The following is an 8,113-nucleotide window of genomic DNA, read 5'->3' on the forward strand; positions in this document are numbered from 1 at the left end:
TTTTTTTCAGTTTATCATTCTAATGATGTCAGTTTCGGTGACCTTTATGTTTAAATCAGGGATTTATTAAGAAAGAATGATGAATTCCTTCCCACAAGATATTTACAACTACGTTAATGAAACAAAGCTGGACTGAACACTTGCACAAGTATTACAGAAGTGGAGGCTCTAAAGAGCTTGTGTCGCTCACCTTGGCCTGTGTTCTTATTCAACAAAGTACACTCTTAAACATTATAAATGGGAATAAAATTCTCATTTAAATACCTCTGTTTTGTTAATCTTCATTGATTATCATTTAGTGTGTTTAGTTTCTTTTTTATCTTCTTCTGTTTCGCTCAAGACACAAATGAGGGTAAAAAAAATCCTCATTTAAAGACAAGCACTCCTTAAAAGGGCAACAGTCTACTAACTATGTACTCAAAATTTGATTTGTTAGTAGATCTTAGATAAAGGAAGATGTGGTATGAGTGCCAATGAGAAAGTAACAGTTTATAAAAGTAAACCATTAAGATTTTAATTTTCTATTTATTACAATTCTTATCATTTGAAAGCAAACATATATACAAACAAGAAAGAAGTTAAAAATTGTCATTTAAGGGCAATTACTCCAACAAGGAGTCTTTGGTTGATTTCTTTCATTTTGTCTTAATTGTAGATGTTGCATTGTTGAACATTTTTATCAATTAAAGTTTTTATCTATCTAATATAGTTTTCAAGATAATAGCTACAATGTAAAAAAAAAAAATTGGGAATGTGTCCATAGGACACAGATAATGCCCCTGCTTGCATAAAATGCTATAAACGAACATACATCGACAAGAACAGTAAAAGTAATGTTTATGTTTGAAATCATAAAATTCAAATAAAAGTCAGATGAGTCCTGCCAAACCGAAACATACTAGTAGATCTTATCATCATTTCATACTCAACACATAATTACTATAGTATCTTACTAATCAATAATTAAAAAGAAGATGAATACCAAATATAATTGTCCTTTTACTCATGATAACTGACAAAATCAGGTGATAAAAACACTGAGATCAATGACACCAGACACAAGCCAGACATCTAAATATAATTTATCAAACTCTTCTACCTTCTGAAATGAAAAAAGTTGAGACCAGCATCCCTATTTCTTGCATTCTGGGACATATGATTTATATTCTATTGATTTGATCATTCAGTAATCAAGAAAATGTTCATGCTTAGTTTAACAGGTTTAATAATTTAATGGACATGGAGAAACTTAAAAAAAAAAGACAAATGTTTTTTTTGTGATATAAATTGTGGTAGCTCTGAATTAATTCATAAAAAATACAAAGACAGGTATTGCATTATACTCTTATTAAGTTTATTAATCAATGAATATTCAAAACATAAGTTTCATCTATACAGATGAACTTCAATCAACATTTAGCACAATGTACAATCAAATAAAAGTTTATAATTTGTTACAATTTCAAATTAAACATAAATTATGCACATCAACCCCAGTTTCTTTTCAAGTTTGACTTTCTATAAATTTAATACCTATGAACATTTTTATTTGCATACAGAATTCTTAGAAGTATCAGTAGGTAGGAGATACATTAATTTAAAATGTAATAAGTTTTCCAATTTATTATCTTTTCAAATAAAATAAAAATGTGTGTTCATTTGTAAATGTTTGAAAATGTAACATGTCAACTTAAATGATGTTTCGAATTCAAATAACTTATTTATTACCACAGATCTAAAATGCAGAATTTCAGAATTCATCAAATTCTGAATACTTTCACCATTAAGGTTGGTATAAAAAAATAAGCCATTACTATGTAATTGAGGGGGCGTGCAAAAGAAACAATTAATTTTAATACATATTTATACAGATCATCTCTTAATTCAAAAATACTACAACTACAGGATTGTTTGACAACCTTGAATATAAATAAAGATAATGTAATCAGCATAAAATACCGCCTTGATTACATATATATTAAACATATTCTGCTAAATAAAAAAATATTAAAGGGACACAACTCCTGAAAACAACATATATTTAATTAAAAAGTAAAAATCTAAAATTAAGGGATAATTTGCTTCAGCAAGTATAAGTTAGCATCAATTGTTAGGAACATTAATCTCTATAAAGGGACAAATCTATCAGTCAGTGATAATACTAAAATGAGCCACTTTAATTTATTATTTCAGATAAATAATTTAGAAGTAGAGTTATCTCCCTTAGTCATTTGATTCTTAAATAAGAACTAATTTAAGTAAAAAAGTCATATTCCCGTTTGGTTTTACAAAATGTATCTTGAATTTCTGCAAACTAAATTTCTCTAATACAGTGTTAAATTGTCCGTCTTCAAAAATTATCTTTACAATTCATAAAAAAAAGAGGAAGACTTTTGTGCACAGTAGATTTCCTTTATTTGTTCTTGAGATTAAAGGTTGAACTCCAATCATAAAACCGTAAACAAAGAAGAAACAAATTTTGACACATGTTTTCAACTTTAAACATTTAGAATTTCTAGGAGTTGGAAAACAAATAGTCTTGCATAAAGTTTTTTGGAGATTAATAAGGGGAGATAATTCAAGCCTTGAAAAACTTTAATCTAACAAATTTACTTTTACAATACATCTTCAAGTATATAAAAAAAGTAATACTGATATTTTAAGAATCAATCTTGAACAGTATTTCTTAAGTGTATTTTTTGTTATGTGTGTTTTAGATTGAAAAAATAACATTTTCACATCTATTGTTGTAATGATTAAATCTTTTCTTTTAATTTCCTTCAGAGGGAGTTGCCTTGTCTTCTCTTTCTTGACAGTTGGTCAGCTTGGGTATTAATAAGTTGATTTCTCTTCATTTTTTAATTCACTGAAATAATAAAGACTCAATTTATTTAAATAATAACTTGAAATTCAAATACATGTTTGCTTGTGACAATTGTTTAGTGCTACATAATCAATCAAAATAGAATGAAATAAATTGTCTGAATCAGTAAAATCAGCTCCCTAACAGATTGTACATGTATTTGCCTATGAGACAAGTCTTTACAAGAGACCAAATGATACAAAAATTAACAACTACAGGTCATCTGCCACTTTTGTAATATTAAAGAATAATTGTCTACTTGAAACTTTTATTTGTCCAATTGGATATACTTATTGTTTACTTTAATATGTGATAATTTATTTAGATTATGTGCAATGTAATTTATCAAAATTTGTGAAAATGAATGAACAAATTATTAATTGATAAAAGGTGTGTATACATTGATTTATTTTACATTTGTATACACTATTAATACTTAAGACGTGCATATTATCCTACCATAAAAAGCTGACTGTAGGCAAAAGCTGTGAAATGACCACAATTAATTTCATTCTTTAGCTGTAGTACATCTGATATCTGAACACTTTTGACGTCAATTTGGATAATCTGTGGAAAGAAAAACAAGATTTAGATATATAGTTAGACACATAATTTCATGAAAATGATGTACAATTGAGAATCAATAATTTAGCATATGACTTTAATTATCACACCATAATGAACATGTCATGTTATTTATGTTTTTCTATATGTGACTGTTCTAAGTCAGCAGCCTGTTATCATTGCTGAATATCATATTTGTTTTTTCTTCTTTTTTACAAAGTTACTTCATGTTTTAAGGTGCTTATTTCATACTATTTCATGTGCTCCTTTAGAGGATTTTTGCCTTGAAGACAGGGAGAGCAATGGAGAATTATCATAAGAAATACAATTTTTCTGGCTTTAAAATCTCCTCACAATATTTGTTTGCATTTACACAGCTGTAAGGATACAGACCGGTCAGTAACATTTTGTGCATACATGTAGACCAAATGGCCCTGTAAAACAAAATCAAGTTTTTCTTTAATGAAATATATCCTAAAACTCCTGGACTTGTAGATTGGACACAGACATTGGGCCATATAAATCAACATAGACCTCTCAAAGTGTTTTCTACATCCCTATACCTGTTTATTGGATCAAGGCAGTGGAAGCACTTATCTGTGTTGCTAAGTTCATTTTTGGTGGTGCTTATTATATTTTTTTAATGAAATATACCACAACAGACTTCTGGACTAGAAGATTGCCCCACATGTGCTTTTCAAATCATCTTAGACCCAAAAGAGTGGGTTAGACCCCTAAACCCATCTGATGGACCACTGAGAGGAAAGCTACCTCCCATGGTGCTTAGTTTGTGCCTGATGGTGCTTATATTTCTTAAATGAAATATACTACAACAGACCTCTGGACTAGAAGATTGAACCACATGAGCTTTTCAAATCATCTTAGACCCAAAGAATATGTTAGACCCCTAAATCTGTCTGTTGGGCCAACGAGCAGAAAGCTACCTCCCATGGTGCTTAGTTTGTTTTTCTTGGTGCTTATATTTTTCTTTAATGAAATACACCCTATGAGAACCCTTAACTTAAAGATTAGACCAAAGTTGCCTGTTGACCAATGAGCCTACAAACCAGCTTAGTACCCCTAAGAGTATTTAGACCCCTATACCCATCTGTTGGACCAAATGGAGGGAAGTAACCTCCTGTGGTGCTACATTTCTTTTTGGTGGTGCTTATATTTTTCTTCAGTGAAATATACCCAGAGACCCCTAGCCTAATGTAGATTGGACCACAGTTGATTTTAGACAGGCCTTACAAACCAACTAAGAACCCCAAAGACTATTTTAGACCCACTACCCATCCTTTGGACCATTGGGAGGGATGCTACCTCTTGAGATGCAAAGTTTGTTTTTGGTGGTGCTTATATTTTTATCAAATAAAATATAATATAAAAGACCTCTTGACTTGAAGAGTGGATCAAAGTTGTCTTTGGACCAATGAGCCATACAAACCAACTTACAACCCCAAAGAGTATTTTGACCCCTATACCCATCTGTTGGACCAAAGGAAGGGAAGCTAACTACTGTGATGCTAAGTCTCTTTTTGGTGGTGCTTATATTTTTCTTTAGTTTTATATATATCCTGAAACCCTGGACTAATGCATATTGGACCACAGTTGCTTTTGAACCAATGAGCATTACAAACCAACTTAGAACACCAAAGAGCATTATAGATCCTTTTACATGTTTGTTAGACCAATTGGTGTGAAACCACCTCCCGTGGTGCTAAGTCCATTTTTGGTGGTGCTTATATTTTTCTTAAATGATATATACACAAAAAGACCCCAGGACTTGTGTAGATTGGACCATATGTGCCTGTGGACTAATGAGCTTAACAAACCAACTTAGACCCCCATAGAGTGATTAAGACCCCTATACAAATCGGTTGGACCAATGGGAGGGAAGCTAATCCCCTGTGGTGCTAAAAAAATTTCTGTGGTGCTTATATTTTTCTTAAATGATATATACACCAAAAGACCCCAGGACTTGTGTAGATTGGACCATATTGCCTGTGGACTAATGAGCTTAACAAACCAACTTAGACCCCCATAGAGTGATTAAGACCCCTATACAAGTCGGTTGGACCAATGGGAGGGAAGCTAATCCCCTGTGGTGCTAAAAAAAAATTCTGTGGTGCTTATATTTTTCTTAAATGATATATACACCAAAATACCCCAGGACTTGTGTAGATTGGACCATATTGCCTATGGGCTAATGAGCTTAACAAACCATCTTAGACCCCAATAGAGTGCTTTAGACCCCTATTCACGTCAGTTGGACCAATTGGAGGGGAAACTACCTCCCGTGGTGCTAAGTTTTTGTTCTGTGGTGTTTATATTTTTCTTAAATGATATATACACCAACAGACCCCCGGACTTGTGTAGATTGGACCATTTGTGCCTTTGGACTAATTAGCATAACAAACCGTCTGAGACCCCAATTGAGTGCTTTAGACCCTATACACGTCAGTTGGACCAATTGGAGGGAAGCTACCTCTTGTGGTGCTAAGTTTTTGTTCTGTGGTGCTTATATTTTTCTCAAATGATATATACACCAAAAGACCCCAGGACTTGTGTAGATTGGACCATATGTGCCTGTGGAATAATGAGCGTAACAAACCATCTTAGACCCCAATAGAGTGCTTTAGACCCCTATACACGTCAGTTGGACCAATTGGAAGGAAGCTACCTCCCGTGGTGCTAAGTTTTTTTCCTGTGGTGCTTATATTTTTATTAAATGATATACATGTATACACCAAAAGACCCCAGGACTTGTGTAGATCGGCCCATATGTGCCTGTAGACTAATGAGCTTAACAAACCAACTTAGACCCCAATAGAGTACTTTAGACCCCTATACAAGTCAGTTGGACCAATTGGAGGAAGGCTAACTCCCGTGCTGCTAATTTTTTTTCTGTGGTGCTTATATTTTTCTTAAATGATATACATGTATACACCAAAAGACCCCAGGACTTGTGTATATTTGACCATATGTGCCTTTGGACTAATGAGCTTAACAAACCATCTAAGTATTCTTAGACCCCAAAAGAGTGCTTTAGACCCCTTAACACGTCAGTTGGACCAATTGGAGGGAAGCTACCTCCTGTGGTGGTAAGTTTTTTTTCTGTTGTGCTTATATTTTTCTTAATATGATATATACACCAAAAGACCCCAGGACTTGTGTAGATTGGACCATATGGCCTGTTAGCTAATGAGCTTAACAAACCATCTTAGACCCCAATAGAGTGCTTTAGACCCTTATTCACATCAGTTGGATCAATTGGGGGAAGCTACCTCCCGTGGTGCTAAGTTTTTGTTCTGTGGTGCATATATTTTTCTTAAATGATATATACACCAACAGACCCCAGGACTTGTGTATATTGGACCATATGTGCCTTTGGACTAATGAGCTTAACAAACAATCTTAGACCCCAATAGAGTGCTTTAGACCAGGGTCATCCCTATACACGTCAGTTGGACTAATCAGAGGGAAGCTACCTCCTGTGGTGCTAAGTTTTTTTCTGTGGTGCTTATATTTTTCTTAAATGATATATACACCAACAGACCCCAGGACTTGTGTAGATTGGACCATATGTGCCTTTGGACTAATGAGCTTAACAAACCATCTTAGACCCCAATAGAGTGCTTTAGACCCGTATACACGTCAGTTGGACTAATCAGAGGGAAGCTACCTCACGTGGTGCTAAGTTTTTGTGCTGTGGTACTTATATTTTTCTTAAATGATATATACACCAACAGACCCCAGGACTTGTGTATATTGGACCATATGTGCCTTTGGACTAATGAGCTTAACAAACAATCTTAGACCCGAATAGAGTGCTTTAGACCCCTATTCACGTCAGTTGGACTAATCAGAGGGAAGCTACCTCCTGTGGTGCTAAGTTTTTTTCTGTGGTGCTTATATTTTTCTTAAATGATATATACACCAACAGACCCCATGACTTGTGTAGATTGGACCATATGTGCCTGTGGACTAATGAGCATAACTAACCAACTTACAACTCCAAAGAGTGTTTCAGTCAACTATATCCATTGGTTGGACTAACAGGAGCGAAGTTACATTATTTTTGGTGGTGCTTGTTAACTTTTTTTAACGAAATATACATGTACCATAGTAGACCTTTATACTTAGGATTGGATAAAAGTGTTTGCAGGTTAATGGGCCCTACAAATCAACTTAGACCCCAAAAGAGTTTTGTAGACCCATCTTCCTGTTTATTGGACATTGTGGTGGAATTAAAGCTATCATCTGTAATGGTGAGGTTTTTTTTGGTGGTGCTGATATGAACTTTTTTAATGATATTGCACCCCAGCCCTGGATGTTAGACCTTAAGACAGGTGCTTCCTCCTCTGGTGCTTAGTTCATTTTTGATGGTGTTGTAAATTCAAGAACATTTTCAATGAAAAAACATTCCGGTAAACTTTTAAATTGGACAAGATATCCCGTCAGGGACTTTGTAATAATTATTTGAACCTAAACAGTTAACTAGACAACCATACATGCCTATAAAATGTGGAGCTCAATGTGGGCTAATCAAACCGGATGTTTTGATTTAATTGACCATGCGCAGATATAACTACGAGTTTTCGATCCATAACAAAGAAAAAGCTGGAAATAAATCGAAAAGAAAATGACTGAGACCTTGTCTCAACCATAAGACAGGTTACCAGG

General features: G+C 33.8%; 1 long non-coding RNA gene across 1 annotated transcript; it reads right to left on the bottom strand.

The window, feature by feature from the left end:
• Window positions 1-1,332: 1,332 nt before the first annotated feature.
• On the bottom strand, window positions 1,333-8,060 carry LOC139499871 (uncharacterized). The gene is made up of 3 exons (XR_011658250.1): window positions 7,946-8,060; window positions 3,323-3,430; window positions 1,333-2,866 (listed from the first exon to the last, which is right to left on the bottom strand). It is a non-coding gene; the product is annotated as an uncharacterized lncRNA (long non-coding RNA).
• Window positions 8,061-8,113: the final 53 nt, after the last annotated feature.

This window comes from Mytilus edulis, chromosome 13 (assembly GCF_963676685.1).
Source record: "Mytilus edulis chromosome 13, xbMytEdul2.2, whole genome shotgun sequence".
In the NCBI taxonomy this organism is placed as follows: Eukaryota; Metazoa; Mollusca; class Bivalvia; order Mytilida; family Mytilidae; genus Mytilus; species Mytilus edulis.